Below are 13,653 nucleotides of genomic sequence, written 5' to 3' on the forward strand. Positions count from 1 at the left end.
TTGGCTGTGGGGCCTGATTGGAGTCCTATTCCAGCAGACTACACATTTATCAAACTGCACTACTGCTCAAGTACAACAATCAGCTGGTTCGATATATATATATATATCTTTTGCATCACTTTCCAGAGTGCTTATTTGCAGGCTTGGTGAAGAATACTTAAAATCTGGCCTTTTCTGTTGGCTCCTTCCGCAAGGGCATCTCTCCCCTGCCTCTCTTTGCATAGTGCTAAAAAGCCATTGCTGTTTATCCTCCTCTCCCACTGCCACTCCTCCTGGCTCCTGGGTATTGTCCCCATCCTATTAAAGCTCTCAAAAGCCTCCTGCCTCTCAGACTAGCATCAAAGCTCTCAATGTGCTGGGATGCTTGTCCACTGGCCCAATTTTTTAAAAAAATTGCCGAGTGAGCTGCACGGATTTGTGGGCAAGAGCTCTCTCTGTGTGCTGTTCTATCGCAGCAGTTTGACCAAGGAGAACCAGGCACTGTGGCAGAGCCTTGGGAGTCCACCAGAGGTCCAGTTGCAAGCCTGAGGATGTAAACAAAGCCCTGCTGAACTGCACTTCTTGAATCTAGGATTCTGCTTCCAGCCGCATCCAGTAGGGAAGGACTGATCTGCCAGTTTGGGGGCACTCTCTTGTTTTTCCACATTTCCACCTCGACTTACAAACTTTTCTTTAAAAAATGGCACAAAAAAGAACACAGTGACTCACCCATGGCTGGGTCAGTATTTGAACCCAGGGTCTCTACCCCCGCCAACCACTGGCATGTGGCCCCCAGCAGGTCCCCCAGAAAGGAATGCAGCCCCTGGAGCAGAAAAAGAAAATGTTCCTCAGCCCTGGTAGTAGGCTTGGGTTTTTGTTTTCCTTTTTGCCAAACCTGACATCTCACTCTCCCCATTCCTCAAACCTTGTTCCTAAAATACTCTCTCCCCATGCCTCTGTTTTATACTGCCAGGCCGCCTCCACTCTGAACAGTCACATGGTCTGCTTCTTCCTCTCAGCAAGTTTTGCCCATCTGCTCCTTAAATGTGCTAATTCCTTCCAGCTACACGTTCAGCTTTTCCATCTGAAACAGCTGCTCTCTTGGCGCAAGAGGTGTGTCTCGTGCCTCCACAAACCCCAAAGGAGCCCTGTCCGTTTCCTGCTCCTCTGGGAAGCTCCTTGCAGCTTCAACCCAGTTTGTCTGGCCTTTATAAACCGGGATGAAAGCTGAAAGTGCCGTATTGTTTACACATGCCATTTCTACACTTCTTTGGATGTAAACCTTATCTCTATGCGGTGTGTGGAAAGCGAACGCAACGCCGACGACGTGTGGGGCTTCCCTTGGGCTTGATCCAGAAGCTGCAGCTACTGCAAAATGCTGCGACATGATTGCTGGTGGGAGTTTGGCCTTGTCAGCAACTAACACCTGTGAAACCAAAGGGTGTGACGGAGGGAGGAAAGCTACCTTTGCTGCCTTCACAGCCATGCAGTGATGGTATACTCTTAACACAGTGCTTCCTGCACTTACTCAGGCTAAAAAAAATATTATTGTAGGTTTGGGAGATCCATCTGGATCAGGCATAGGCAAACTCGGCCTTCCAGATGTTTTGGGACTACAACTCCCATCATCCCTAGCTAACAGGACCAGTGGTCAGGGATGATGGGAGCTGTAGTCCCAAAACATCTGGGGGGCCAAGTTTGCCTATGCCTGTTCTTGATGATCCCATAAGTCAGGGGTCAGCAAACTTTTTCAGCAGGGGGCCTGTCCACTGCCCCTCAGACCTTGTGGTGGGCTGGACTATATTTTGGGGGGGAAATGAACGAATTCCTATGCCCCACAAATAACCCAGAGATGCATTTTAAATAAAAGGGCACATTCTACTCATGTAAAAACACCAGGCAGGCCCCACAAATAACCCAGAGGTGCATTTTAAATAAAAGGGCACATTCTACTCATGTAAAAACACGCTGATTCCCGGACCGTCTGCGGGACGGATTTAGAAGGTGATTGGGCTGGATCTGGCCCCCGGGCCTTAGTTTGCCTACCCATGCCCTAAGTCCCTTATAACTGCTGAGGTCCTGTGCCCAGTGAGGTTAAAATAGGACAAGAAGAGGTTGCTTCCGGGTCATGTGGCCAGCAGGACTAAGTCGCTTCTGAAGAACCAGAGCAGCACAGGAAAACGTCGTTCACCTTCCCGCCAGAGTGGTACCTATTTATCTACTTGCACTGGTTTGCTTTCGAACTGCTAGCTTGGCAGGAGCTGGGACAGAGCAACGGGAGCTCACCCCATCGCAGGGATTCAAACCGCTGACCTTCTGATCGGCAAGCCCAAGAGGCTCAGTGGTTTAGACCACAGTGCCATACGTGTCCCAATAAGTGACTACCAATAAGTGATGGTGAGCTCCAGGATAATGGGTGGGTCTTTTCTTCACACCCCCTTGCCTAGCTGCTCGGTAAAATAACAGCCACTGTTGTGGGGAAGCTGGAATCAGGCTGTGGCTAAGCGAGAAGCAAGATCTGCTGGGATGTTAATGATTTGAGCCGCTCCATCCTGTGCTCAGGTTGCATACATGCGTATATATCTTAAAGGCACCACAATCTTTGCTGAGCCTCGTTCCAAGGAAACAGAACCCCTAGGCCTGAGGTGCCTGGAATTTCTTGACTGCTCTGTGATTGGGGTGGCATGTAACATGGAGGCTAACAACAATAAAATAATACAATATTCTAAAATCATTTCATTATAAAATTAATTCAAATAAAATTAATGGCAACCATTGGGCTAGAGTTCTGTGAAGATTGCCAAAGGAGGGAGTCAGGCTGTGCCCTGGCCAAAGGCCTGGTGGAACAGCTCTGTCTTGCAGGCCCTGTGGACAGATGTCAAGTCCCGCAGGGCCCTAGTCTCTCGTTCCACCAGATCAGAGCCACAGCCAAAAAAGCCCTGGCTCTGGTTGAGGCCAGCCTAACCTCTCTGTGGCCTGGGACCTCCAAGATGTTTTTGTTTGAAGACCGTAAGTTCCTCTGTGGGACATACCAGGAGAGGCAGTCCCGTAGGTACGAGGGTCTTGGCTGTATAGGACTTTAAAGGTTAAAAGCAGCACCTTAAACCTGATCCTGTACCCCACCGGGAGCCAGTGCAGCTGGTATAGCACTGGGTGACTGTGATCTCGCAGCGAGGACCCCGTAAGGAGTCTTGCCACGGCATTCTGCACCCGCAGGAGTTTCTGGATCAGTCTCAAGGACAGCCCCACGTAGAGCGAGTTACAATAATCCAGTCTGGAGGTGACCGTTGCATGGATCACAGTGGCTAGGTCGGGGCGAGAGAGGTAAGGAGCCAACTGCTTAGCTTGGCGGAGATGAAAAAATGAGTGGAGTGGGGATTTAAAGCTATTGTACCCGGCTGGGGATGATGGGAGTTGTAGTCCAAAACACTTGGAGGGCACCAGCTTGGGGAAGTCTGACGATGCGATTATCTTTCTCACGTGACATTCCCACCACGGAGGGTGTTTTTGACTGGCGTCCCATGAGGGTCCGCTAAGCCCCTCTTTGTCTGCCCTCTTAATCGCATTCCCACATCGATTTGCCACAGTGCAGACAATGATGAGAGCCCGTCCTCTGGCGAGAGCAGGCTACGCTTTTTGCTGCAATCAGAAATTCCTCCTCCTGATGAGCTTTTGTGCCAAGTGGAAGCTGACAGCCTCCTTGCAGCGAGCAGCCCCCTCTCTGCTCCTTTGAGCTCAGGACAATCAAGTGATTTCAACATTCTGGAAGGAACAGCATTCTCCAGGAACTCAGGCGGACGGGCTTTCTTCCCCTCGCACAAGCCAACGGATGGAGTTCGTTGAACAAAAGGGGCCTGACTTAAGGCTTGCAATCATGGAAACACCAGACAGAGACTGGCCGTCAACCTTAAACATTGTCTTGTGGTCTACAATCTAGGCAGGAAGATGTACAGACTGTGAGCAACTTCATCTTGTTGCAGAAACAAAGGGATTCAAGGTTGTTTCAGCTGCACAGGCACCTGGGGGTGTTCTTGGGTCATTCAGAGGTCACTGTGTTTCTCTGTAGAACTTGGAGTTCTGCCTGTCCAAGATAATAAAGATCCTTCCCCCTCCCTCTCCCCCCTCCCTCTCACACACACAAGAGGGGAGAAATGAGAATTGCTTATATACCCAGTAAATCACTGTGGCTCGCAGGAGAGCTCGTCTTGCAAATTCCAGTGTAACCCGGAGCAGGGATTTCTTTTTAAAAATATATATATTTATTAAAGTTTCAAGAAAGATTACAAAAAAGTTGCAAAATAAAAAAGAAGAGGAAAAAAAGAAAAAATTACAAAATACAGAAAAGCGAAAAACAAAATCAAATCAATCTTTTCGTATCTTATCTTTCGTTTACTTGTTTCCCTGACCACCTCACACCTCCCTTTTTTGTATTCCAGTTCAGTTAGTTAAATCAGCAAATCCTTTCCCTCCTTGTTTTTATCTTATTCCTCTACCTTGATGTATTATATCTTTACATTCTCACCTGATAACAATCCATTTTTGCATACTCCTTTATAACATTGCGGCTAGAACCACTTAACTTCATGCCAACATCATTCTAACATTCATTAATTTTGCAGTGTTTATGTAGATAATCTTTAAATTTCTTCCAATCTTCTTCCACCAACTCTTCTCCCTGGTCTCGGATTCTGCCGGTCATCTCTGCCAGTTCCATATAGTCCATCACCTTCATCTGCCATTCTTCCAGAGTGGGTAGATCTTGTGTCTTCCAATACTTTGCAATGAGTATTCTTGCTGCTGTTGTAGCATACATAAAAAAAGTTCTATCCTTCTTTAACACCAATTGGCCGACCATGCCCAAGAGAAAGGCCTCTGGTTCTTCAGGAATATTTAAATAACTTTTTCATTTCATTATGTATCATCTCCCAGAAAGCCTTGATCTTTGGGCACGTCCACCAGAGGTGAAAGAATGTACCTTCATTTTCTTTACATTTCCAACATTTATTATCAGGCAAATGGTAGATTTTTGCAAGCTTGACTGGTGTCATGTACCACCTGTATATCATTTTCATAATATTCTCTCTTAAGGCATTACATGCCGTAAATTTCATACCTGTGGTCCATAACTGTTCCCAGTCAGCCAACATAATGTTATGTCCAACATCTTGTGCCCATTTAATCATAGCAGATTTCACCGTTTCATCCTGAGTATTCCATTTCAACAGCAAGTTATACATTCTTGATAGTATCTGTTTTGAATTTTCTTAATTATTTATCTGACGTCATTTTCTGCAGCTTTTAACTGTCCTTTAGCTGTTTTATTGAAGTTTCTGCATCACCTCAACGCATATGTGTGGAGGGCAATAAATATATTAAACACACACACATTGCTATGTGTCTGCATGAAGACCAGGAGATTAAGAGCAAAAAAAGAGCTTTAAGCTGAGTTTGAGAATTGGCTATGCCCTGACTGCAAGGACTATACAGGGTCTACAGCAGGGGGTCTTTCCCAATTCGGATATATTGTATCCCACTTGGGGTTGCTAAATTGGATGAGTTTGTTCCCTAAAAAGTGACTTGGGTGGAACTTGAATCTGCAACTTTTGAACACCTTTGCCTTGCCTTCTGTAAGCCCAGTATCCAGTTCCAATTTATAGAGGCTCTCAATGGCTATTAGCCACAACAGCTAAGTTATACCTCCACCGACAGAGGCAGTGTGTCTCTGAATGCCCTTTGCTGGGAGGAATCAAAAGCAGAAGGAGGGCTGTTGAGTTCATGTCCCGCATTTGGTTGGCCGCTGTGAGAACAGGATGCTGTACCAGATGTCTGAACCTGATCCAACAGCCAGATTTTTCTTATGTTCTTCTGAGTAACAGTAAAGGAGCACTGTTGCCTTCATGCCCCACCTGTAAGTTTCCTGGATCCCTCGGAAGGGCCACTGTGGGATACAGGGTACAGGATACTGATCCAGCAGAGCTGCTCTAATGTTCTCTTCCATGCACCCTCACCTGGAAAACAGGGGTCAGTGAGAGTCTCTAAACCCCCTACCCTGCAGGAACAGGAGTAGAACAGTCTCCCATTCATCCAGTTCACTTCAGTATTGTCTGCACTGACTGGCAGCAGCTCTCCAGGGTTTCAGGCATGGGACCTTCCCAGCCCCACCAGGAGATGTGGCAGATCAAACCTGGGACCTTCTGTATGTTCTACCAATGAGCTACTGCCCTTCTCCCACTTGCATGTTGGAAAGATTCAGGGCAGGTAAATGGGAGGACTTCCTCCCACCATGCCTAATTAAACTATGGAACTCCCTCCCACAGTAGGCAGGGATGGCCACCAACTTGGACAGCTTTGAAAGAGGATCAGACAGATTCACAGAGGAGAGGGCTATTTTTGGCTACTTTGATGGCTACTTTGGCCACCTCATGAGAAGAGAAGACTCCCTGGAAAAAGACCCTGATGTTGGGAAAGATGGAGGGCACAAGGAGAAGGGGACGACAGAGGACGAAATGGTTGGACAGTGCAAGAGGAACTACTGACCTTGACTGAGTGGAGAATGAAACTTATGGATTATGCAGAATTGGATAAAATGACTGGAAAAATTAGATATTAGAAAGATCACAAATTCATTGATGACTGGGGAAAGTTTACGGAATATCTGAAAACTGTATGTGATGAACAGACAACGCTAGTGGGTTTTAAAGAGGCTTTGTGATAAACCAAGGTATATTGTAAGAAAGAAACTGAGATGGAAGGTTATTATCAAATCGGCAATACTACATAGAAAATGTGTAAAGATATGAAAAATGGATGATTGAAGGAGGTACTGGTGGAAGTTCAAAAACTGTAAATCGGTAAACATGGTTGTCAAAATTATTTGTTAAAGAAAAACTTAATAAAAAATTTTATATATATATATATATATATATATATATATATATATATATATATGCTTTCGTAGATTTTCACGGGTACAGGAATGCAGGTTTTGGTGTCCTCGGGTGTCTTCCCGTGTAAAAGTTGGGGTGTCTAGGCGACGTTTCGACGAGGTCTCACTCGTCATCTTCAGGCTGGTGCTTTCGGCTTCTTGTTACTGGAACAGAGCGGGATCTCAATGTTTGAGTTCCTATAAATACTGTAGAGGGGGTGTGGTGTCTAGCCTCCAATGTTCTGGGCAGAGAGGAAGTTCCCAGGCTAGTGTGCCTTTTCTTCTTTTGTTCCTTAATTACTTGAGAGATACCTTGAGTGATTTCTTGAGTGATATCCTGAGTACCACTTAGGTGGGTCATTAGGTGTGGATTAGTTGCTAAAGTCTTTGTGTCTTGACCTCTTGAACTTTGTGAAGAGTTTTCCTGAGAAGATGGCTGTATTGCACTTAGTTGTGCTTTGGCTTGGCTTCGTGTATAGGGGCGAGCTGTGGTTTTGTGGCTTGTGTCAGCCAGATCTGTGTAGGGATTGCAGGGGGGTGCAGCATCCGGAGGTGCCACCATGGATTGGCTACTGGATGGTGTCAGTAATTCATCTGTGGAGAGGGTCTGGGTTTGGGTCTGGTGTGGTTGATTGGTGTTGGCGTTCTGTGTGCCTCTGGATCTGGTGTCAGTTTTTGTGGAGAGGGCTAATTTCCAGATGTCTGGCAAGCGGGATGTGTCGTCACGCTTGTTCATGTTGTGAGGGTGTTTCTCTATCTCGATGGCTTCCATGATTATTCTCTTGTGGTGATGTTCCGTGTTAAAGAGCAATTTGGAATCTGCAAAATTAATTTCGTGTCCTGTTTCTTTCATGTGTTGGAAAAGAGAGGAAGTTTTTTCTTCTTTTTTGACGGCATTCTTGTGTTCTGCGATACGTGCATTTATTCGTCTGTTTGTTTGTCCAATGTACGTGGCTGGGCAGACTTTGCAGGGTATTTCATAGATCCCTTGGTTTTCCAACTGGATTTTATCCTTGGGGTTTCTGAGGATATTGGCTATTTTTTGGTTGGTGCAAAAGGCTGTTTTGATATTGTGTTTATGGAGGATTTTGCTAATTTTATCTGTAGTGCCCTTGATATAAGGAAGGAGGGCCATGCCATTGTTTTCTTCTGTGTCTTGGTTTTTGGGGGGTGTTTCCTTTTGGATTAGCTTCGTAATCCTGTTTTGCTGGTATCCATTGGCAATTAACACATTTGAGAGATTCTGTAACTCAGTTGTCAAGTGGTCTTTGTCAGCCAGGCGTTTGGTTCTGGAGATGAGAGTCTTGGCTACGGAGTTTATTTGTGCAGGGTGGTGGTGTGATTGTGCATGTAAGTAGCGGTTGGTGTGTGTTTTTTTCTGGTAGATAGTGTGTCCTAGGGAGCCATCAGGTTTTTTGTAGATTAGGACGTCAAGGAAGGGAAGTTGGTTGTTGGCTTCTATTTCCATAGTGAATTGTATTTTGGGGTGTAAGTTGTTGAGATGTGTGAGGAAGCTATCCAGTTTTTCCTTCCCGTGTGGCCAAATTACAAAGGTGTCGTCAACATATCTGAGCCAAAGTTTGGGTTTGTGTTCTGACTTGTCTAAAGCATTGGTTTCAAAGTGTTCCATGTACAGGTTTGCGATGACCGGTGAGAGGGGTGATCCCATAGGTGCTCCTTCTATCTGTTTGTATCTTTGTCCATTGTGGATGAAGTACGTGTTGGTTAGGCAGTGGTTGGTCAGGTCCAAGATGTATTCGGGGGGATTGTATTTGTTTTGAATAGCTGTCAAGGCTTCATTAATGGGCACTTGTGTGAAGAGAGATACAACATCGAAGCTCACAAGTAGGTCATTAGGATGTAGGTTTTGCTTCTTTATTGTTTCTATGAACTGGAAGGAGTTTGGTACGTGTGAAGAGATGGATTCTGCATAGGGCTGAAGTTGCTTGGCGAGAAATTTAGCGAGATTTTGTAGAGGTGAGCCTATGGAGCTGACTATTGGTCTGAGTGGTGTTCCTTCTTTGTGTATCTTGGGGAGGCCGTAGAGTTTGGGGCATCTGGATGATTTTTCTCTGGGGATGATTCTTAGCTGGATTTCTTCACTGATAGGAGAGGCTTTTATTTTGGATTTGGTGGTTTTTTCCAGATAGGTGGTGGGATCTGTTTTTATAGGTTTGTAGGCAGGATCTTGGAGTAGCTTTGATAGTTTTGCTTGGTAGTCCGATGTGTTCATCACCACTGTGGCATTACCTTTGTCTGCTGGGAGAATGATTATGTTGTTGTCTTTCCTCAGGTTGGTGAGTGCTTTCTGTTCTTCTTTGTGTAAATTGCTTCTGGGTGGTTTGCTGGAGCAGAGGATGTTGGTGACTTCAAGTCTGATTTTATTGGCTTCATCTGGGTTGAATTTGGTTAGGCTAGCTTCGACTCCGCATATGATGTTTTCCGTGGGGATGCGTCTCGGGGCGACTGCAAAGTTGAAACCTTTGGAGAGTACTTTGGTTTCAGTTGTGGTGAGGATCCTGTCTGATATGTTATGTACTGTTTGTTTCATGGGTTGCTGTGGAGGGTGGCCGGGCTTCTGAACTATCCCTAATCAGAAACGAACTACACAAGAAAAGATACCTACTAGACCAAACCAACAAAGATCTACTCACTCTTCACCTCAAACTCTGTAACAAAATCCACCCTGCACTCTGGGACAAATGCAAACAACTAGCCGTCTGGAGAGCTGAAACGGAGACCTCACATAAGACAGACACACACACCAACAAACTCCACAAACTAGAGAAACGCCAGAAGCCCGGCCACCCTCCACAGCAACCCATGAAACAAACAGTACATAACATATCAGACAGGATCCTCACCACAACTGAAACCAAAGTACTCTCCAAAGGTTTCAACTTTGCAGTCGCCCCGAGACGCATCCCCACGGAAAACATCATATGCGGAGTCGAAGCTAGCCTAACCAAATTCAACCCAGATGAAGCCAATAAAATCAGACTTGAAGTCACCAACATCCTCTGCTCCAGCAAACCACCCAGAAGCAATTTACACAAAGAAGAACAGAAAGCACTCACCAACCTGAGGAAAGACAACAACATAATCATTCTCCCAGCAGACAAAGGTAATGCCACAGTGGTGATGAACACATCGGACTACCAAGCAAAACTATCAAAGCTACTCCAAGATCCTGCCTACAAACCTATAAAAACAGATCCCACCACCTATCTGGAAAAAACCACCAAATCCAAAATAAAAGCCTCTCCTATCAGTGAAGAAATCCAGCTAAGAATCATCCCCAGAGAAAAATCATCCAGATGCCCCAAACTCTACGGCCTCCCCAAGATACACAAAGAAGGAACACCACTCAGACCAATAGTCAGCTCCATAGGCTCACCTCTACAAAATCTCGCTAAATTTCTCGCCAAGCAACTTCAGCCCTATGCAGAATCCATCTCTTCACACGTACCAAACTCCTTCCAGTTCATAGAAACAATAAAGAAGCAAAACCTACATCCTAATGACCTACTTGTGAGCTTCGATGTTGTATCTCTCTTCACACAAGTGCCCATTAATGAAGCCTTGACAGCTATTCAAAACAAATACAATCCCCCCGAATACATCTTGGACCTGACCAACCACTGCCTAACCAACACGTACTTCATCCACAATGGACAAAGATACAAACAGATAGAAGGAGCACCTATGGGATCACCCCTCTCACCGGTCATCGCAAACCTGTACATGGAACACTTTGAAACCAATGCTTTAGACAAGTCAGAACACAAACCCAAACTTTGGCTCAGATATGTTGACGACACCTTTGTAATTTGGCCACACGGGAAGGAAAAACTGGATAGCTTCCTCACACATCTCAACAACTTACACCCCAAAATACAATTCACTATGGAAATAGAAGCCAACAACCAACTTCCCTTCCTTGACGTCCTAATCTACAAAAAACCTGATGGCTCCCTAGGACACACTATCTACCAGAAAAAAACACACACCAACCGCTACTTACATGCACAATCACACCACCACCCTGCACAAATAAACTCCGTAGCCAAGACTCTCATCTCCAGAACCAAACGCCTGGCTGACAAAGACCACTTGACAACTGAGTTACAGAATCTCTCAAATGTGTTAATTGCCAATGGATACCAGCAAAACAGGATTACGAAGCTAATCCAAAAGGAAACACCCCCCAAAAACCAAGACACAGAAGAAAACAATGGCATGGCCCTCCTTCCTTATATCAAGGGCACTACAGATAAAATTAGCAAAATCCTCCATAAACACAATATCAAAACAGCCTTTTGCACCAACCAAAAAATAGCCAATATCCTCAGAAACCCCAAGGATAAAATCCAGTTGGAAAACCAAGGGATCTATGAAATACCCTGCAAAGTCTGCCCAGCCACGTACATTGGACAAACAAACAGACGAATAAATGCACGTATCGCAGAACACAAGAATGCCGTCAAAAAAGAAGAAAAAACTTCCTCTCTTTTCCAACACATGAAAGAAACAGGACACGAAATTAATTTTGCAGATTCCAAATTGCTCTTTAACACGGAACATCACCACAAGAGAATAATCATGGAAGCCATCGAGATAGAGAAACACCCTCACAACATGAACAAGCGTGACGACACATCCCGCTTGCCAGACATCTGGAAATTAGCCCTCTCCACAAAAACTGACACCAGATCCAGAGGCACACAGAACGCCAACACCAATCAACCACACCAGACCCAAACCCAGACCCTCTCCACAGATGAATTACTGACACCATCCAGTAGCCAATCCATGGTGGCACCTCCGGATGCTGCACCCCCCTGCAATCCCTACACAGATCTGGCTGACACAAGCCACAAAACCACAGCTCGCCCCTATACACGAAGCCAAGCCAAAGCACAACTAAGTGCAATACAGCCATCTTCTCAGGAAAACTCTTCACAAAGTTCAAGAGGTCAAGACACAAAGACTTTAGCAACTAATCCACACCTAATGACCCACCTAAGTGGTACTCAGGATATCACTCAAGAAATCACTCAAGGTATCTCTCAAGTAATTAAGGAACAAAAGAAGAAAAGGCACACTAGCCTGGGAACTTCCTCTCTGCCCAGAACATTGGAGGCTAGACACCACACCCCCTCTACAGTATTTATAGGAACTCAAACATTGAGATCCCGCTCTGTTCCAGTAACAAGAAGCCGAAAGCACCAGCCTGAAGATGACGAGTGAGACCTCGTCGAAACGTCGCCTAGACACCCCAACTTTTACACGGGAAGACACCCGAGGACACCAAAACCTGCATATATATATATATATATATATATATATGAATGAGATGGTTGGACAGTGTTCTCGAAGCTACTAGCATGAGTTTGACCAAAGTGCGGGAGGCAGTGGAAGACAGGCGTGCCTGGCATGCTCTGGTCCATGGGGTCACGAAGAGTCAGACACGACTAAACGACTAAACAACAACAAGCTATGATGGTTATGATCTGCCTCCACAGTAATGCTTCTGAATACCAGTTGCTGGAAACTGCAACCATGGGGAGTGCTCTTGTGTTCAGGTCTTTCTCAAGGGTTTCCTATTGAGGGCATCTGGTTGGCTACTTTGAGAACATGATGCCGGACTGGATGGGCCACTGGGCTGATCCATCAGGCTCTCCTTATGTTCTGCCATTTGCAAATATTAAACAGTAAGTCTGGGGAGAGTTGCGATGTTCGTGATGGTTCATTAAGACCTTCACCTTCCTGCCAGACTCCTCGTTTCTCAATCAGGCTGAGTCGGGTGTTTTGAGTGCAAGGCTGATATTTCTTTTTATAGCTGTGGTAATTAAATCATTTCGTTAGCAGCAGGCTTAAGGCAGGGAGCTGCTCTCCTACACATTCCACCGCGCTGGGTCTCCAGAGCAGACTTGGGAATGCTGGAAAATTGTTGTGATTTCCTGTTAGAAACAGCTGGTTGGCGGTAGGGACGTGGGTACTCTATTATTTTTCTCACAACAATTTTCACGGGCGTTGGGAACGCCAAATATACTTTGGTTTCTATAGTCCTATGAACACATAGCTGGGAAATTAAAGACTTATCTCAGAGTAAACTGTGCTGTTAAATCTACTCAAGGCCAAGCCGCCATGCACGTTCCTCATTAAAATAATTATCTTGGGGTCTTTTTCTTGTTGAACTATTTTTCTTAGCTCAGTGATAGAGCATCTGCCTTGCATGTAGAAGGGCCCAGGTTTACTCTCCAATGGCATCTCCAGAAAGGGCTGGGAAAGACTGCTTGCCTGAAACCTTGGAGAGTCACTGCCCATCAGTGTCAACAATACTGAGTTGATATAAGGCAGCCCCCTGTGTTTCCACTTACCCATAATTAGAAGAATCATGTGGACTAGTACCTTCATTTTCTTTTAAAGCGGTAGGATCATAGCTCACAAGCAGAGAACATGATTTGCATGCAGATAGTCCCAGGTTCAAGACTCAACATCTCAGGATAAAACTGGGAATGTCTCCTGCCTGAAACCCTGTCAATCATTGCAGACAATCCTGAGCTAAATGGACCAGTGGTCCGACTCAGTATAAGGCAGGGTTCCTAGTTTCCTGTGCTCTCCTTTAACCAAGGGCACCTTGAGACAACCTGTTTATTGAGCATTCAATGAAGGGTGATTAGATGACACTGGCTTGTATAACAAGCATTCACTCTGATTTGCTTCGCTAGAACTAATGTGCATCC

Source organism: Podarcis gaigeae (assembly GCF_964106915.1).
Source record: "Podarcis gaigeae genome assembly, chromosome: 16".
In the NCBI taxonomy this organism is placed as follows: Eukaryota; Metazoa; Chordata; class Lepidosauria; order Squamata; family Lacertidae; genus Podarcis; species Podarcis gaigeae.